Below are 21,566 nucleotides of genomic sequence, written 5' to 3' on the forward strand. Positions count from 1 at the left end.
GCGATTAATTGGTCTAATCGCGGTCATTACAGGTGATCGTTATTATTGCCCACTATTAGAAGACACAAGGGGGCCCTGTAGTTAGTAGCGGGAAGTTCGGATCATTTTACAGACTCGGATCTTTGAATCTCGTTCAGCAAAATGAAAAAAAAAAAAAATGGAGTCATTTCAGCATAACAGGAAGAACGAAAGACTCGGACCCGGCGGAACGTCGAAAGATGAACTAATAATTTCTCTTTCCGGTTCTGACAGCATTGTCTACTATAGGACTGACAGGAAGAACGAAAGACTCAACCCGAACTCGAGGGATGAACTAACATTTTCTGTTTCATGTACAGAACCTATGGGATTTTGCGCACACGCGCGGCCAACAAAATGAACGGATCACTCTCTGAGACAACTCGGTAGTCCCGAGTCATATTAAAGAATCATTCGTTCATGAACGACGTACCTGCAGCACTCTACTTCTACCGGTCTCCCTCTGAATTCATTACGCTGAGCATTACGTTCAAATTATATTGCCCTGTTGATTTCTCCATCCTGAGTTAGAGCAGCCCAGTTATTCAACAAAGATGGATTTAGTTTCAAAGCCGAAAACGACAACGCCAATCAACATGACATCATGGCTTTGCTTAACTTTCTAAAGCCAAATGGCGTGTTATCTGTACGCATTTTGAGCTATCCGCGTGTATGTCTACGCTGTGTGATTCCGCGTGTATGTGTACGCCGAAACAAACCATCATCTCCACGTGTATGTCTACGCTGTGTGATTCCGCGTGTATGTGTACGCCGAAACAAACCATAATCTCCACGTGTATGTCTACGCTGTGTGATTCCGCGTGTATGTGTACGCCGAAACAAACCATAATCTCCACGTGTATGTCTACGCTGTGTGATTCCGCTTGTATGTGTACGCCGAAACGAACCATCATCTCCGCGTCTATGTCTACGCCGTGTGATTCCGCGTGAATGTAAATGGATTTATAAACATACTAAATTATGTTTTTTTTTTTGAAAATGTAAAAATGCAGAATGTTTCTTGTGATGGGTAGGTTTAGGGGCAGTGTGTGTGTGTGTGTGTGTGTGTGTGTGTGTGTGTGATGGGTAGGGGCAGTGTAGGGGGATAGATTGAAACGGCGTTGATAAACACGTTAAAAAGCGATTATGCGTCTTGATAGCACTCCAAAATGGCATAGCGAATTGACGTGTCATACATAGGTTTCCTTTAATTTCCAAGTTGGCGAGAAAGTAGCCTACATGTGCATATGTGCAACAAGTACTGCTTCTGAAAGAATCTTCAGTACAGCTGGCAACATTGTCACCCCAGTTAGATGCTGTTTTAAGCCAGAAAAAGTCAACATGCTAGTGTTTCTTTCCCGTAATCTACCAAGCCATTAAGGAGCATGATTGTTTTTATTTCAGAATTTGATTTTTATGGCCTGTTCTGTTATGGTCATAGTTTATATTTGTGATTCATTGTTTCTGTTATTTACAGAATTTTCAAAGTTGTAAAATATATTTATATTTTACTTTAGTTTGGAATGAGATATTGACAGTCCTTTATGTGTTATGGTAACTTTATGGTGATTGTTTCTATTATTTATACTTTCATATACATTTACATTGTTTCTTTAAATGTACACATTTCTGAAAGATACATATTTTTCATTGATTAAATTACTTTAATATTTAAAGGCTTTAAGTGTATTAATGTGTTATTGCAAGTGACAACTTACAAGGGATTCAATTAAATAATCACAACAATTTGTATGACAATTAATCGACAAAGCCCTAAAACAGGCAATTAATCGCCAAAGCCCTAAAACAGACAATTAATCGTCATAATCGCAATTATTTATTGGACAATTAATCGTCAGCCAAATTTCATAATCGTGACAGCCCTACTCATTTATAGGCTAAACAGAGGGCTCCTTTCATCTATCTAATAGTGTGGCCAGCAAACGCACCATGCGCAGGCTAATTGGTTAATTCTCCGTGGAGGCAAAGGGGTGACGACTATCAAGGCAGAACAAATCAAAGTGTCCTAAACCCCCTCCTCATTCTCTTTTTCTTTCTTCTTCTCTCTAGATATCGCTCATAAAAATCGTCCTGGTGATGCCACTGTGCTGGAAACCTCCCTTATTAAATTACACACACTATCAGATGGGGAAGCACTCTGCCTCCCAGCCTTTAATTGAATATCTATATCAGCCATGACATTTTTTAACAAGGAGGTCAAATGGGGATTAATTGCTACATGCAATAACATTCAAGTGACCAGAGCACCGTTTCAAAACTTAGAGAGCTGCCTACCTAGACAGCCAAAAATAATCCAAATAAATGGCATGAAGCATGTATCCTTAAAGAGGGAGGAGGGGTCTAAAAAAATACAATCCTCGTATGGCCACTTCTCCTGGATGAGCGGGTGCCTGGTCTTACCAGACTCTCGTACATTTCATTTGTACAGAGAGTCTGGCCACTCTCAATTGACAAGCGTTTACTTCCTTGAAGGCGGGTACTCTGTTGAAATTTTCAAACTATTGGATCTGCCAAGAGCCACTCTGGATCTGGCATAACCAATCGCTAACGTTTGGTTGTGATGCATGTCATGCGCCGTCCGCCTCTGTTTCTCACATGGAAGTCCGTAAAAATAAATGTGCAGCCACCTCAGTGATAAAACCTAAAACTTGTGCATTCGGATTGTGATTTATTCACGTGGAGGGGGAGAGTTTTGTGATCGGAAACGCGCTGCTCACGTGGTCCGTAACATGTTTGTATGCTGTAAATAAAATATCATATGCTTGGTATGATAAGAATAAATTCTGCCATAAATAACGGCCCAATTCAAATGTTTCCATGCTTTTACTTTTATTTTTTGAGCGATGATGAAATGTATTGCTCTTGTAAATACTTGCCAGCATTTAAAGAAATACAAGTCTTGAAATGCATCCAAATTACAGCGAAGCGCAACCGCACGGTGCTCTGCAGTGGTCAAAAAGGATATAAATAGTGAATTTTGAAGTTATATATTCTTGAAAACTCAGCGATGTGGATTCGGACAGCAATTAAATTACCACACGACCTTGGTGTTTGTCAAAAGCAGTAGGTAATTCGGCCGGGGATTTTTACGCGGGTGGTGGGAGACGGACAGCAATAAAATCACCACTGCAAATGACGACAATACCTTACGACCCCACGAGTAGGGTTGGGCATCGAGAACCGGTTCCAACTTGGAACCGTTTAAAAAATAACGATGCCATTGGAATCGTTTAGAAATTTTGTTTTCGATTCCGATCATCGGTTCCAAACGCGCAAGTTTTCGGAAGTATTGCCGCGCCCGTTTGTTCTGTTGCAGTTCTGTTGCAAATTCTGAAACGCGATTCTCGTCTTTTCTATAACGTATATGATAAGAAATAATACTAATAATATAACCTCCTTAAGTGAATATTGTGTACCGGTTGTCATGACAATATTGCACGAGGCTACTGCGGCTTGGAGTGCGCACACACAGGAACACGCGCATTCGAACAACAGCTGGGTGAGTAAAAGATGGCTTTATTTTCATTTCAATGTGAACTAACATTATCCCACCTCGTCATAATCAGGTAAGTGATTGTAGTGTAATAACAAAGCCCTTGACCAAATTGCGAATTGTGGTGAACAACAACGTTACTGAAATTATTTTTCCCCCTCGTAGATAAATGTAGCTATACGCAAATTGCCGACGCTAGTAGCAGTCCTAATATGACTGCTAATGCTGTTGTTAAACCGGGACTCGGTGTGAAACTCCATTCACCTTTGCAGCAAAGCAAGTGAAAATGCCAGCGGAGAAAGTCCCAAAACTAAAACTCATTATTGAATTAAAATAAAATTTTCCTCTGTGAAATGAGCCTGTGACATGTTGTGAATCCACCCCTCAAAGAATCGGAATCGAGAATCGAAAAGAACCGTAATCGAAACTAAGAATCGGAATCGGAATCAGAATCGTTCAAATCAAAACGATGCCCAACCCTACCCACGAGAAACAATTACCATCCGAATAGGGCTTCAGCCAACTCCTTCACCACTAACGGAGCGAGCTGGAAAAATCTAACTTTTCCTGAACCCTGTGGGGAGGAGGGCCATTACATGATGGCCACCAACAAAACTCAGCAAAGATTGTTCTTACTCCGGCTTGAACTTCTGGATATTCGGCAGCGGTGCCACAACGGAATGAATGGCTTCGCTCGCATCTTTCTCCGCCGCCATTACTTTAGCGCACGACATCAACGTCATCGTTCTCGGCCATTCCCTCTGTTCGCTGAAAGGACCGGTTAAAATTTGATCAGAGAAAACGTAAGAATATACCGCAGTCCCAGACGGAGTACTGAAGGATAATGAAAATTGAGCGGAAGTACGTAGGAGGGCGGAGCCAGGCTAGAGTCTCCCCCCGTGATAGAGATAGTCCAGAACTAGACTGTATTGTATTATGGATGGTGTTGATGTCTAATAAGAGTTTTTTAAAATCAAAGTGAGGAGATGGGGTGGTGGAGGGATGCTAAAATAAAAACGGTCAACGAAAGAAGGTAAATCTGCTGTATATATACACCTCTTATCGTTGATTAAATTGATTAGCTTAATGTGCTCCACTTGTGTTTAATTATCTCAACGTGCTCCTCCCGAAATTTGTTAATAAAACATCACTTGTGTACATTAGATTTTGTATACATGAGTGACTTTTTTATTCCATTGTGCTCTGTCTAGATGTGTTTAATGCAAAAAAGAAACCTTCTAGGTTTGTGAACAGATTTTGTCACACCATACGAATCTTATCACTTCAAAATCTTATCAGGCTAATGAAAAACAGGTGTTTCGAGAGAGGCAGTACTGACAGAAACAAATGTGTATCCTAAAATACTCCAGACCCAATCCACTGAGGTATGTGTGTATTTGTGATAGTCTTGCAAAGACTATTTCATACTTGAATCTAAATTGTGCCTCATTCATCACTGCACATTAAAATGCATAGTATCTTACTATTACTACTGCTCATACTAAGGTTGTCAAACACTACGACGCTGCTTTCAAATGCTCTCACTTGTGTTTGTTTGAGCGCTCTCTGAGCATCAAAGGTTTCTATACAGCACGTTTTTACAAGTATATTATCAATCACAATCATATCTGTTGAGCGCATGAATGCAATGGCCTATCAGAGGTGCTAGTCAGCTAGTCAAGTTAGTCAGAATCTACTTAACACTGCTGAAAACTCACAAGGATTTGGTTTGTTCCACGTGACCCGCAAATACTTTCATTATAACCCACAAAGTCTCTGAACACAATGTAAATAAGATATTCACTGTTCAATTAAGTTATTAAGAGTTATTATCCATTCACAATCTGAATACAAGTTTAGGTTTTCATACTGGCAAGGACACTGCAAAGTTTCTGGATTGACAACAGCTGATAACTCAAACTCAAAATTAATTATGTACACAGTAAACCTCCTGATTTCAAATATTAACAAGAGCATAAAAGACACCATTTATGCGTTTAAATTCATATAAGGAGTTTTAATGTGAGACAATACTTTCCATAAAAGATTAGGATTTGTACGATTATAAGAGCCAAATTCAATAAATCAAAAACAACAGCACATGGCTTCCTATAAACACTAATGATCTTTGGTTTTAAATACCTTTATAGCTTTATAATGCAAAATGTATTATTTTATAGGCTGTGTGGTGCAGATGATGATTTGTTTAGGCCAGAGTGTTTAGAAATGCTTCTGCATTCATTGAATGTGTGTGTCTGTGTGTGTCCATCTTCATGGTGATGACCCACTCTCTCTCTCTGTCTCTCTGACTCACAGATGCCTTACAAGGCCATTCCTTCCCCGTGCGTGCGTTAGATCTGGTTTCTGCTCATTGCTGGATCCATTTCCGCTGCTCCTGTCGGCACATTTGCTGCCTTAAAACCACACACGCACGCACGTATACACAAACTGCCTGTTGACACAGCGCAGGGCACTTTTCCATTGCACACCCCCTCAGGAGTTCCAATCTCATGGTGCCCTTCCTTCAGTATGCACTCACAACCAAATGTACACTTGTACCCTGCTCTCCACTTGCATCCTTTGACTCAAACCATTTATCAGACAAGGGTCAAACAATGTCACTCTGAGGTCTTTAATAACAGTGCAGCTTACTAGATTAGACAACTAACAATAACCTAAGAAATTGAGCATGGACCACTGTTTCCTGCACCTCTATTAGTGCTGCCGCTATAGCGTCATGGGAAAATACATTTCATCTTAGTGGTAAGTTTGCAATCTGAATGTAACGCAATATACAAAGATTTGATCAAGCAAAATTTCAAAGACATGTCTTTATCATTCATATAGTATGATTTATGAACAAATCACTTAAAGGGTTAGTTCACCCAAAAATGAAAAATCTGTCATTAATTACTTACCCTCATGTCGTGCGACACCCGTAAGACCTCCGTTCATCTTCAGAACACAAATGAAGATATTTTAGTTGAAATCTGATGGCTCTAAAAGGCCTCCATTGGCACAATGCACGGTTCACTCTCAAGACCCTTAAAAGGTACTAAAGACGTCGTTACAAAGTCCATCTCACTACAGTGGTTCTAAAATAACTTTATGAATCGGCGAGAATAGTTTTTGTGCGCAAAAAAACCCTAAATAACGACTTATATAGTGATGACGATTTCAAAACACGGCCTCATGAAGCTTCGAAGCGTTATGAATCAGTGAGTCAAATCATGATTCGGATCGCGTGTCAAACCGCCAAACTACTGAAATTTGGCGATTCAAACCGCTGAATCGACTCAGTGATTCATAACGCTTCGAAGCTTCATGAGGCCATGTTTTGAAATCGTCATCACTATATAAGTCGTTATTTAGGGTTTTTTTGCGCACAACTATTCTCGCCGATTCATAGTTATTTTAGAACCACTGTAGTGAGATGGACTTTGTAACGACGTCTTTAGTACTTTTAAGGGTCTTGAGAGTGAACCGTGCATTGTGCCAATGGAGGCCTTTCAACTAAAATATCTTAATTTGTGTTCCGAAGATGAACGGAGGTCTTACGGGTGTTGAACGACATGAGGGAAGTAATTAATGACAGAATTTTCATTTTTGGGTGAACTAACCCTTTAATGAGCAAGTTTATTTAATGAATTGAAATGTTTTTTTCATTAATAATAAAAACATTCAAATGTAACATTCACATATTAAAGTAATAAATATTAAAAGTATTTTTATGATAATATATAGTCAAATCATTTTGTTTAAAATTGCTTAGTATGAAGTTTAGTTTAGTCTGTTGTGCTCATGGGATAAACGGGTCCGAGTCTGGCCTGGGTCATATTTTTTTTGCCACCCCTCTTCTCTCGTCATGTACTTTTCTGTCAATTCCCCACTATTTTGCCTAAAAAGGCAAAAACATAAATAAATAAATAAATTAATAAATCAGCAGATTTCTTTGCTGTTTTCTAGATTCTGACTTTGCGCTACATGCCAGTTTTTTTATGGGATTGTTCACCTCTCCTCATTAGTCAGAGTAAAATTCAGCGGCCAAGATGCAACCAAGTCATGGGCCAAATTCAGTTGGCACAGTGGGACGTAATGCCTGTAACTGGTTGATGTCCGGTTATTGCCAAACCAGCAATAAACAATGTACAATGTAATGCTGCTAGCAAAAGACCTCAGGCAGTCTGAAGACCTCAAGTAGGAGGAAAATTTGTTTAAAACACTTCTCCTTTTGGAAAAAGGAGCTTCTTCCTCTCTGTTTGGTTCTCCCTTTCTCAAACACTCTCAGCAGAAAGGCTTTCTTTGTCATGCAAACAGCAGACAGTAAATCAGATGTCCTGGTGGCAGCAGTGGCAGACGGCAGAGGGGTGGACGGTGTCTGGTGCACAGGCTCAGGAGGAGGAAGTGGGCTTTGGCCTGAGTGGAGCTCAAATTCCCCCTCTGTTAGCAATGTCAGCTTTTCCCATCAGCTAGAGAGCAGGCCAAGAATAGCTCCGATCGGTTGGAGTGCGATGGAGGGAAAAAAGGTGAAGGAGTGAGAGAACAAGGGAGAAAGATGAAGAAACACTTCATCAGGTGAATACCACCTCATTCTGTCAAACAGCCAATATTCTGGAAATCTATATTAGGCTAATGTGAAACACAGGAAATTAATAGTTTTATAAATAACAAGTGACAAATCAGTTCTTTCAGATTCTTACAGCATTTTACACAGCTTGAATGAGCCCATATTCATTTATTCCAGTAGTAACTGTAGTATTTTGGCAGGTTACAGGGTTCTCTCACATTTTTACCAATTTACATGGCTTTTCGAATCATGTCTGATTACTGGACATGGATTTTTTAATATTTTTTATAGAGATTGCATAGCTATTTCTAGCTGAAAAAAATATGTATATATGTATACACTACCGTAAAAAATTTTTTTATCAATATACTTTTATTTAGCAAGGATAAAATAAATTGATCAAAAGTGACTACATTAAAAATGTTACAAAAGATTTATATTTTAAAATGCTGCTTTTTTAACTATTAAATCAGAATATCTTGATCATGGTTTATTAAGCAGCACAACTGTTTTCAAAATTGATAATAATAATGTTTCTTGAGCAGCAAATCATAATATTAGAAGGATTTCTGAAGGATTATGTGACTGGAGTAATGATGCTGAAAATTCAGCTTTACTAAATCACAGGATGTTTTCAAAGTGAAGTAAACACTAGAAATGAAATACATTTATCCATATCAAATAAGATAAATAAGCTGAGAAGATGTGTTTGAATTGAGTTTGAGTCTGTGATATCATCCGGTGTCTTTTATGAACGATTACATAGACAAACAATATTTGTTTGGAATAACATGCACCAGTGAATCGTGCACAATGAGACCTGGAACATGCATTAAGAAATTAAACAAGGTCCATTTTGATTTGATGTTGATTTTAGGATTAACCGCAGACTGAATGTGGTGGAATGTCAATAAAGTGATAGAGACAAATTCATATTCAGGCTTATTTTGCCTCTCTAAATCTCCGCAGACAGACAGTGCGACCTAATGATACTGAAAAGTCTGTTATATCTGCCACCGTTGACTCCCTCTGCCCTCAGGAAAAACTCTTTAATGATTATTCAAACACTAAACCCATGCAACAGGCCGTGAGAGTCAAATTCAGGCCTCTGGGACTGATATGGGACATAACCGAGAGCCTAAGCCTGGCAGAAACAAAGACAAAGAGTGACCAGAGACCAGAGACATCCACACTTTGACCTCCCGAACATCTGTCATCTCTTCTCTGGGTAGAATAGATCTTCAGGATGATCAAAGAACACAGTTTCACAGAGCCTAAAGCAGGTCTATTCTGCATTTTTCTCCTGTCCTCTACGACATGACCCCCGTCAGATCTTGGGTAGAAAGCAGACTGTGCGACATCTGTCTCGTATGTCGCACTGTACAATGGAAATTTTAAACACACCCACAAACACGCACGCACAAGTACCATTCCACTTTACTGAACATATATTGTAAGAATATCACTAACACTGAAGAATAAACAGAATAAGGTAAGGCTATTAAATAGCCGTTCTAAACTAGTTTTTAAAACAAAGTTAGGAAGATGGTATGAGCCACCACAGTCATCAAAAATATAGAATGTGAAGGTATTTTGGTTTAAGTTTACGAAAACTAGTTACCTTGGTAAAAACACAAACATTAACGGTAAATAAAACATATGAACAATGATACAATCATACCTGCATGCAAATCCTTCCCAGCTAACACATGACGTGCCACACTTAAAGGGTTACTTCAGCGATTAAGCTTTGTATCAGTAGAAACCCGGTAGTATATTAAAATTATGGCACTTTTCCCCCTCATATCCCCCTGAGACGAGATAATTATGCATTTTATTTCTGGAAAAAATCCTCCGATGACGCAAATATCGTCATTTTGCGTCATTGGAGGATTTTTTGGCCAGAGGCTAGAGACTACAGAATCTAGTTCCGCATGTTATCAACCCGCCCACAGGGGGTGGGATCTCACTCACAGATTGTAAATGCCCGCAGCCGCTCGGCTCGGGCATTCATAACGGAGCGGTGTGGTGCAAAGTGAGTGTTTCAACTTTTCAATTAATTCCTATGAAAGTTAAGCTTCCATAGGCGTGATCTGAAAACGCGCCAGACTGGACACACGCCAAGAATGACTGCCGCGCTTACCTCAGCTCTTCTCGTGATGAATGAAATCTGACTCCTGCTGCGTTTGTGCCGTGCCTTTCGCTCGGCTCACTCACACTTTATTGAAAAGACACGTTCAGTTTTAATTGTAGTGTCAATTCTCTAACTGAACGAAATGATTGTATTAGTATGAAAATCAAGACGACGGTGGGGTCGGTGTCATGGTGGGCAAGTGATAACAAGTGGCCGTGCCTTTGGGAGTGGCCTTGTTGGGCAGCAAAGCAAGTGCATTCTGGTTGTTGTCTTTCATCCACATGAGACAAATACATTTTCTGTCTTTTCTCAGTCTAGAAGGCACCAAATTCAAAAATAATTTCACATTTCTAATACATAAATGACCGAGTTTAAATACATATTCATCTTCCCAGCGCTGAAGTAAACCCCTTTAATGGTGCATTAGGTGATTCTCTGAAGAATTTTTTTTTTTTTGCTGGTAGAGTCACCTCATATCATGATAGCAATCACCATGTTAAGTGGTCTAAACATATTTTAATATAGTCTGTGGAAGGCATAGGACCTTAAAATGTTCGTTCAATCATTGCATTCGGTCCGAATGAAATGATTGCTTGTGTTCCCTGTCAGGCAATGTGTGTTTGCATACCACTGCGAAGCCAGTTCACGCAGAGATATCATACGTCATCAGCGTTCACATACACTGTGCACTGCATACAGAGCGAGAATGGCAGGCAAACAGCAACACCAACCTAACTTTCCTTCTGAACCGACAAGTGACACTAGCAAAGGATCTATGAAAAGAAAGACATCTTCATCAGAGCCAAGGAGACTCTTATCGTGAAAACCCTGGCATGCAAGAAATTATTACACCGACATGTTTTCCTAGCTTCACAGCCGAAAACTTGCTGCATCTAACTCCGTTTTTAAAAAGGTTGTTTATGTTCATTATTGTAGTACTGTTACTCGCTGTATTGTAAAGTTTAATCTCGCTTCTGGTCTGTGCACATTCATGTGTTTGTGGAGGAGACGTGGCTTTGGACGGAGATTTGTAGGGAGGGTGGGATTGTTTTCTTTCAGTGCTAGCAGGATAAAGTAAGCATTTCCCAGATCACCTATTGCACCTTTAATAGTCATACATTTTACACGCACAAACTGGATGCCGGTGTAGTGAGACGCACCTGCTTGGCCACATTCGCCGGCGGAGCCACGCGGAAAGTTACAAAAACTGCCGCCACACGAAAATGGGGTCTCGCACACTCAACAAGCACGACCGCCACACCGCGATGACGTAATTTTTTCAACGCGCAACTTTGTGCTCATGCAGACGCAGTGAGTATAAACCAAGCTTAACGCGTTTTCTGCAGAAGAGTCAACAGCGTTCATGCACGTCTTTAGGGCTGCCACTAACGACTATTTTTATATAGATTAATCTATTGACTAATTTATCACAATTTTCAACAATTTTACTTAAAAACATTTAATTTAACTTGCAATGTTGGCCTTCAGTAGTGTACTATAAAAAAAAGTATAAATGTAAACAAGCCCTTGACGTAAAAACTAAAAGAGTAAAAATGTAAAAAGGTACAAATTTGTAAACCAACATAACAAAAAAAAGAGAATATCAGCAAATACTTTGTATATAGAATAGTGTTGTCACGATACCAAAATTATGACTTCGATACGATACCAGACTAAAATACCTCAATACCGATACTGAATCGATACCATGGCAAAAAACTGTAAAAGTAATTGAATAATATGACAGAACTTACTATTCATTGTTTTATCATTGTTTTAGGGTTAAAAAAACCCTAAAAACTCACTTGGCCGACATGTTCCTGCCCTGCCCTGCTTCACACAGAATATTATGTCCGGCCCTTTAAGAGCTGCACGGACCAAATTCAGTGTAACACCTGATTTTTCATTCAACTCTGTATACGTTCACTAAAGACATATCCGACTGCGTTTACCCGAATACTCGCCAGGACGTGCATTACATATTTTTTACCATTCAAACCCAATAATCCGCGAAACTGTCTGATCTGTCTGAGTGAAAGCCGGCTGCGCCCGCTTCAGGTCAGAGTCCGGCAGCCCCACACTTTTCTGTTGCTTTCTTTTTCCTGAGCTGCACGTATATATTGTTCTGCTTCCATTGTTTAGTGAACGGTGGAAGCAGAGCTCACACACACTTCCTAACTCCTGCTGTCACACATCAATGCAGATTAAGAAATACTGCTCTTATTAGAGTGCTCTGTTGTCATTTTTAAAGTACCGGTACCAATACAATTTCATATCGAACCCAACTTACCCAGTCAACTAAAAATATTGACGTCGACTAATTAACAGCGTCGACGCAGTCGATTGTATTGACCAGTCGTGAGTCGTGACAGGCCCACACATCTTTAAAAATAACAGTGTTGAATAAGAAAAATATTTACAATAAAGAGGACGTTACGTAAAAACTGAATTTTTTTTCTTTGCGTTTTTCGTGGACAGGCAACAATGTTATCAAGCCAATCCCCATTCACACGGATCTGCAAAAACGACTAAAAATGCTGTATTGTTCATGCCAGGCCAGTAGATGTCGATGTCACTTGGTAAGGAAACCCTACACGCCTATAGACTGAACGCGTAATATGCATGCGCATGACATCACCATTTTCACTAATTCATGTTTTCGTAGTTAACACTGACACCCGTTTTAAAAAGTTAGCATTTTATGGCCCCCAAAACCCCGTTGTCATGTGAATTAAAAAGTTTTGGTTTTTTTCAGTCGTGTAAATGGCCCCTAAATTGTTGCTGTCTTCTTTGACTACACACTCACTCTAAAAAAAAATGCTGGGTTAAAAATAACCCAAGTTGGGTTGAAAATGGACAAATTCAGCGGTTGGGGGTTAAAAGGGTTAGTTCACCCAAAAATGAAAATTCTGTCATTAATTACTCACCCTCACGTCGTTCGAGACCCGTAAGACCTCCGTTCATATTCGGAACACAAATGAAGATATTTTAGTTGAAAGCTGATGGCTGAGAAAGGCTTCAGACAGGCCTCCATTGGCATTCAGTACACTTATACTCCCAAGACGGATAAAAGGCACTCAAAACATCGTTACAAAGTCCATCTCACCACAGTGACTCTACAATAATCTTACGATGCGACGACAATAGTTTTTGTGCGCAAAAAAAATCTAAATAACACCTTTTTCCAACTTGTTACTGCCTTCCGTGTATGCCTCCACGACGCATGCGCGAGAATATGACGCAGATCCGGCGTTCGGACAGATGACCCAGAAGTGATTTGTTTACAATCAGAGGAAGACGCGCGTATCTCAGCTGTTGGATTCTACATTGATCGTGCTTTAGGTCTCGGCGTAGTGCTCAAAATGGGGTTAGAGTGTGCATTTCATGGATTCCCAAACCCCGGCGCTACGTCATATTCTCGCGCATGCGTCGTGGAGGCACACGCGGAAGGCAATAACAAGCTGGATAAAGGTGTTATTTAGATTTTTTTTGCGCACAAAAACTATTGTCGTCGCATCGTAAGATTATTGTAGAGCCACTGTGGTGAGATGGACTTTGTAACGACATTTTAAGTGCCTTTTATCGGTCTTGGGAGTATAAGTGTACTGAATGCCAATGGAGGCCTATCTGAAGCCTTTCTCAGCCATCAGCTTTCAACTAAAATATCTTCATTTGTGTTCCGAATATGAACGGAGGTCTTACGGGTCTCGAACGACATAAGGGTGAGTAATTAATGACAGAATTTTCATTTTTGGGTGAACTAACCCTTTAACCCAGCAATTGGGTTGTTTTAAGCAAACATTGAACCCAACCACTGGGTTAAAACAACCCAACCGCTGGATTTGTCCATTTTCAACCCAACTTGGGTTATTTGTAAACCAGCATTTTTTTAGAGTGGTCTGGGTCGCGACTCACTGGTTGGAAAACAGTTTTAGTCTCCATAACCAATTCAATTCAATCCACATTTATTTGTATAGCGATTTGCACTATACGTATAGTTTCAAAACAGCTTTATAGAAAATGACAATGCATGTGTCTACATTACAAATTAGACTCTGTTATCAGAGGTGACTGTGTCCAAGTAATATATTTCAGAAATGTATAAATCACAGAGTTAGCTAACATCATTAAGGCACAAACAATGAGCTTATTGAAGTAATTTCAAAGTTGTGAACATAATCAGCATTGGTGCATCTTATGATCAACACAATGAACATCACCGGGTAACACACACCTTAGTTTCTATCTGTGTTTTGTTTTGTTTTGGCACAAACAGCTCGGACCCACACAGAAATGAAAAATAAATAAGTTTCAACTTGTCTCTCTCTCAAGGGAATTCGTTCCTCAGTCCTCACAAACAAGTGCAATCTTTCGCATTTCAACCTGAGGCAATATGTGATAGCCACAAGCTATTTTCAGACAATGTGCCAAGCAATTTCCAAAGCATTTCAGATGCTGGACTCACAGCAGCGTGTGTCGCTGCGAAAGAACAGGGTGTGCGTGTTTGTGAGGGACGGAAGCGATGCATGAGCTGATCGCATGAGGAAACAAGCATCACAGTTATGCTCTTTGTTCTTGTGAAAGTGGATATTCAGGATCGTATAGATCACACACTACAATTATGGATGAAGTCAAACAATCTCATTTCATCACACTTGTGTAACAAACATTAGGAGGAAGCAAAAACTGATTTATGTATACCGTCACAAAAATGTAACCGTGGCATTTCTGCAAAAATAGCCTATTAGTTACTCCAGTTGTAGTTTGTAAAATAAAACTGTGGTAACGTATTATTGGCCAGAGTAAAATAAGTGAAATAACAGATTTGAAAAGAATCATTATTTATTATGGTTTTACAGTAGTACCTGTGGTATTTTGGCAGGTTTTGCCATGAATTGTCCATAATTGTTCCAGTGGTTCATGGATATTGTACAATTTAATAATAATACTAATAGGCTAATAAATCCATTTTATAGAGATTGTATTGCGAATTAAATATTTACGCTTTTATCATGACTCATGATACTTAAAGGTTTTTCATGGCTGTGGGAAGTCTGTGGTTACCATGTTAAATATTTTAAGAAAAACATTCATAGTAGGCTAGCCTATATTTATTTTTGGAGAGTAGGTTTTAACCAAAGAGAGTGCGTATACCCACATACACATTTCTGCCATTCGTCTATTAAAGTAACTTAATGCCCCATCAATCAATTCTTCGGGTTACTCGAAATGCTTTAATCAGCTCACTCATCGGTTCTAGACTCATTACGAGTCGGTTTTCTCGTAAGAGACTTTTCTCTGTTCAAAAGAATCGGTCAGCTGTTGACTCAAGAACCGTTCGGAGCGATTCAATCCGATTGGCGGGTGCATCGTACCAAACGGTTATGTGAATCGATTCATTGAAAGATCCGACTCACAAGAACGATTTGTTCACATCGCTAGTACAGAATAGACGGGTGTGAATTGTGAAACTGCGGAAGTCCCTCTACAAGACACCTGCTGCAAGATGATTATATCAACCCTTACTTAACCGACTCAACAGAACTGTCTGTTGAAAAAAGATAACGAAACAAACCCACAGCACAAAGCATCAATGACACATAACTTATTCACCACTGACACAGGTTAACTGAGACAAATAAAACAACAACGTTTCAGGTTCTTACAGCATTCAAAACAACAAACGTGCAGTTCATTAAACAACATCCAACATGGGATTGCAAACCAATCTAAACGAGGGAGTGGGAAGATCTTTTCAGCGCTGGAGAAAGAGAAAGCAACTTTTTAAATGGAACTTGTCGCAGCCGCTGAGCCAAACGAGAGAGTCTCAAACGCGTTTATGCGCGAATCTCCAGGGCTGGCAGAGGAAAAGCCGCAAACACGAGCTCAGAAAGACTCAAAAGCGCTACTTACTGGTGAAAGACGAAATGTTAAATAATCCAAATGTATCCTGCATGTGTAGGAGTCGAGGTTCAGACTAATATAGTGGTGTCAGCGGGACTCGCTCTCAGCCTGCTGCCTCTCACTCACGCGCAGAGATGAATGAGGAACGCGCAGAAGCGTGCACGAGCTCAATTCATTATTCACGCGGAGGACAGTGGACTGTCCTACCCAAGTTTCCCAACATCGATCTTGCGCGGTTATCACCTCAGTCTATTTTGCATGTAAAATATTTACGGGATCATTTTAGTGGAAAGTTGACTTGCTATCAGGTTGCATATGCAAATGCCCTGGTTAGAAAAGGTACAGAACCTTCTAATAATTAACACCAAACCTAGGCTACTGTTTATCCCCGATAGATATCTACAAAACACGACAAACACGATGCATATCGAAAGAAACACGATATGTTTTATTTTTAAGTAAATACATTAATGACAAATAAATAAATACATACATAAAACTGATACAAAAATGTGTAATTTTCTAAAAACAAATTACACCCTCACATTTAGGCTACTGTTTGTTGAGAATACAAGATGACTAAATGTAAAAAAAGGCCCCTTGGCTGTTCTTTTCTCTTAATATAGTATAGGCTATATTATAACAACAAAAACATTGTGAGAAATTGGATGTGGTGAATATGCAAAGTGTATCCATATTGATGGCTCCTGTCATAATACAGATTTGTGAAATATAGGCCTACACAAAATAAAACGTATAGCTCTGAGAGATAGGCTATACATTACATACAGTCATAAAAGCAGAAATGTTATTTGATAAAGTCGTGAGATTTTATGAAATGCCAAACATGCATTAAATAGACAACTGAACACTTCTGTCACAGTTTTGTCCCAAGTACTCAAATTGTGTTACTCCATTAAATTGTTTAAAAAATAAAATTTCTATAGCTCCAAAAATATAAATACTTTAAGAACAAATCAAAATATATAGTGTGGACTGTTTTACCCTAATAGAACAATTAATTTAGGTCAGATTTGCCCCATGGATCAGTAAAGGACAATGAAAAAGGCACCATCTCTACGCACACTTGCTGGCACTTCACAGCAAAATTACATAAATTAACAACCAAAGTTTGTTTTGGCCAAGCGATTGATTCCTTCGCCTCAACTAAAATAGTCTCGCATAACAAGCCAGTGTTTGTTTCTCCTTCAGCCCCAGATACAGCCTAATAAATTATTCAACTACAGCAGATGCACCAGCACAACCTCAATATACCCAAATGCAGCATCTGAAAGCGCGAGGTGAAGTTAAATGCACGCGCGTGCATGTAATTCATCCATTTGAAAGCCGATACAAAACCCATCGTCCGAAGAGCGATTGCATTGGCTTGCCTGAAAGCATCAAAGAAAGATACGATGGCATTTGCAGGTAAAACAACGAATAGATGTGCTCGGATCCGCAGATACTGTACATTAACTAATAGCCTAACAGCAGCACATATGCGGATAGACACAAATGATGCTCAACACGAGCACATGAAACAGTCATCACAACAACACGCTTTAAACCCATCTGTGTTTTCCTATCGGCATGGTAGGATCTTAAAGCGTACTGAACGAGATGGATTACCGTGGTCTCGTTGGCCGTACTCCCCCGCTGGACCGATATACCTCCAGTCAAGTGTTTCTTTCTCCGGCTGTCTCTCTATCTGCTTTCCAACTGTCTCAAGTATTTGGACCACGGGCGCGTTCACGTCATGATATGCGCGTGCTCTAATTGGAGGGCTGCTGCTCTGCAACAACTGATACACTGTTACACTGTTTCACCTGGCGAAACATATGACTGTCTTTCAGTGTTATCTTTCGAATTAATAAGTCTTGGGGCTAAGTTTATCTGTGCCTCATGTTCTAGAAATTATCCAGATAGGAAGAGCCCAGACCATTTTGTCATTGCACCTATTTTTATACATTTTATCAGCAGATGATTACTTAGGCTAGTTATCACAGAGCTTACTCAAATAATTCACAAAGAATGCAGAGGTAAACTGAGATAAAATAGGTTTTTAAATATAGATAGATGACAGACAGATGGCAGGCAGATGATAGATAGATAGATAGATAGATAGATAGATAGATAGATAGATAGATAGATAGATAGATAGATAGATAGATAGATAGATAGATAGATAGATAGATAGATAGATAGATAGATAGATAGATAGATAGATAGATAGATAGATAGATAGATAGATGGACGGACGGACGGACAGATAGACGGACGGACGGACAGACAGACAGACAGATAGATAGACAGATAGATTAAATTACTGAAATCTAAAATACATTTGTATATCATCTTCTTGCAGCCTGCTCAGCTTGGACGGGAGCTCTCAGATTCGCTCTCATTTGAGCTGTGTTGCTTGCTAGCAGGCCATTGCACATCTTGTCAAATAGCTATATAACAATCCAGTAAGGTGAGCATGATTGACGAGACACAATGTGACTTCAATGTTTATCAATCAGCTCCCAGACAAGCGCCTGAATCTGTTCCACGCAGAGCTCAACTGCATAATCCAATCAAGGGTATGAAAACAGGTATGTGTGCATTGAAAATAATTCAGTACTGTGATTGTTCGAGTATGGAAGCCAAGGCCACAAGGAATGCAGAATACTCTGGCTCTCATAGCAGTCTTTCAGAAAAACACCTCTTTGGCAGTTTCAAAGCAAGGTTGAACACATTAGCCTGGTCTCTCCTGTAGAACAACATGCCAGGAACACAGTCTCCACACACACACAGCTTACAGTGTTTAAATTCCTGTTCATGTAAAGGGTGTTTGTGTGATACTAAGTGTCTCTGCTTACACACCAGAACAAAAGAGCATACTGTCCTGAAAGGACAAACACTTCTCTATGTATCATTATAAACGTACACAGCTGGATTTCATTAAATAAAATTAAACATTAAAATTACTCTCTATTAAACAGACACCCCTCCCCTCTACAACAGCATAATGTCCCCAGTCATCTATACGAGGTGGCATAATCTAATAAATATGCATGTTTTTGCATAAATTAGTGAGCTTCAACCTGCAATATTATAATTAGATTACATCAGATCCTCCCTCTGCAGTGCCAAAACTGTTTCTAAACTGACTCACAATGTCACAAATTTTCGGGCATAAAATGGAGACAATGCTTTGAGAATATAAATTATAGCTACTACTATCCTTTCACAAAGATGGAATGATGTAAAAATGATGTAGATTGTAGCTCCTGGAACAACATTCATGTCATTCATTTCCTTTCCAAATTCCTATCTGATTGGTTGATGTTGTTGGTAGCTTAGTGATACAAAATTGGTACCAATACGCCATGCAAATTGTTCCTTTTGTAAGCCGCTTTGGATAATATAGCATTTTACTATATAGAATATTACAAACAATGTGCACCAGCATTTGAATAAATTTTCGTTAGATCAACCACATTCTCTTGATAACTTAAAATAATTTGTATGACATGGCGAAATCAGAAGATACTGTATGCCTCGGCTTATACAAAAAGGTATAACTGCATTTTTTATTTTATTTTTTTACGTGCAAGATGTTTTAGGAGTTCACCATCTTACATAATTATTACTACTCTTAAATCGGAGTTAGGGGTGTCGCGATATCGGTATTGACGATAACGTTGATATTTTAAAAATGAAATATCGTTATCATTTTAATTTGGGGTTCAATATACCGGTATTGGCGATGACAGTAATATTTAAAAGAATCGGCTTTGGCCACGACTCTGGCAGACTTGGAGTTAAGCTTTTCTTTGAGAAAAGAACAAAGAACGGCACTGAAGTAATTCTTAAGAAAAGAAGATATGTTAGAAGTTTTGCTTACTGGATATGGCGAAAGTCTATCAACTTACGTTAGCTCGGCTTCACCTTCTTCTGTGCTCTGGTTGGTTGTGGCGCTCATGGCGCTATCCAATTGCGTGCAGAGGGAATTTGAAAGACAACCGTTTATCCCGCCCCTTGGATTGAGCCCTTTCAATGGTGAGTTTCCAGACCCAACATCTTGATGTGGGTCTGGCTTGTCAGGCTAGTAGGCCATATCAGGTTAAGCTAAAGCTTCAAATAAGTTTGTTTATTTATTTTTAAATTTCAGTTAACATTTATTTAATTTCAAGTAATGAAGATTTTTTTGTATGGTTTTAGTTAACTATTATAACCTTGATACTTTATTGAATATGTGTCAAATACTGGTCTTTCATCCTGGCTATGAATTCAATGGGAATTAAATTAAATATAGTTTATTGTGTAAGCAAAAACGAATATATAATGCGTGACTTTTAATTATAAACATGCTCTAAATACACTGGGACTCTTATTTTGAAATGTCTGCGCCTTACAGTTGCAGAATGCTTCAAGTTCAGATGAGGGAGATAAAATGTGCATTGTTACAACCGTCTACAACATATTACTATATAAACATGATAAAGTAAACATTGGCATTACTCATCAGCACTAGTTCATAAACAATTGCTTGGCATAAACGTGCGATATTCATTGATTGTGAGACGCTCTGGAGCGCTGTATTGGGGATGCGTGAGCCTGTAGAGCGCGCAACAGCGCCGTGTTTTCCAGCGGTTAGATCAGCACGTTCAAATCAAATGTGCGCATCTGTTACATAGGATATCAGTTCTGACTGGATCTCTTCCCTAATCGTCCCTCCCTAACATTTTCGTCTCGTTTTTATCATTTGACGAAAATGACAGTAAGTTTTCGTCATAGTTTTTGTCATCCAACACTAGTTTTTATTTAGTTATCGTCTCGTTTGCGTCAGTGAAAAAAGGTCGTTGACGAAAATTATGACGAAAATTATTCGTCAATGAAATTAACACTGGTTGCAACCATAGACTGTTAAAAAACGTCACCCGTAGGTTTCTGAAGAGCATTTTTGAATCCCAAAAGCGTGCGGAGCCAGCCATTTTGGCAGCGGCAAACAGCTAGTAGTGACAGCAGCGGCAATCCACCTGTCACTTAAGTGGTCACGCCCTAAATTATGCAGAAATGTAAGGCTTAATATAATTTAAATGGATGAGTTATAAAAACATTCACCCCCCTCAAAGTTGTCATGAAGGGCAAAATTAGCTATATAGACCAAAACCAATTTTTGCACCAGGCTGTAAACATATTTTTTTATGCTGTAAAGTTTGGCATTTTAACATGGGGGAGATACAGATTTGACTCCCTTTTGGAGCCTGTCTCTAGTGGCCAGTCGATGAATAGCAGTTTAAGTCACTTCTGTGTTGGCTTCAAGAGAGAGACCGGAAGTTTAGCTCGCCAGTGTGGAAGTTGTTTGGATTCTGCGAAAATGACTCGTTAATCAGCCCAGTCTGCAGGACTTGCCGATCAATAGTGAGCGCAAAGGGGGGAAA

The 21,566-nt window shown here is 39.3% G+C and overlaps 1 protein-coding gene across 4 annotated transcripts in view; it reads right to left on the reverse strand.

Annotated features, from left to right (window-relative positions):
- Positions 1-17,878, reverse strand: part of strbp (spermatid perinuclear RNA binding protein) — a 127,985-nt gene extending 110,107 nt beyond the window's left edge. For 2 of the 4 annotated variants that reach the window (XM_079804525.1, XM_079804527.1), the window contains exon 1: positions 17,767-17,878. The gene's annotated coding sequence lies outside the window, so the exon portion shown is untranslated. Of the gene's footprint in view, positions 1-16,146; positions 16,282-17,766 lie in introns of those variants that run through there. The other 2 variants (XM_079804526.1, XM_079804528.1) reach the window with 2 other exon arrangements.
- Between the last annotated feature and the right edge of the window lie 3,688 nt (positions 17,879-21,566).

The sequence above is a fragment of the Gobio gobio genome (genome assembly GCF_949357685.1).
Source record: "Gobio gobio genome assembly, chromosome: 22".
Lineage (NCBI taxonomy): Eukaryota > Metazoa > Chordata > Actinopteri > Cypriniformes > Gobionidae > Gobio > Gobio gobio.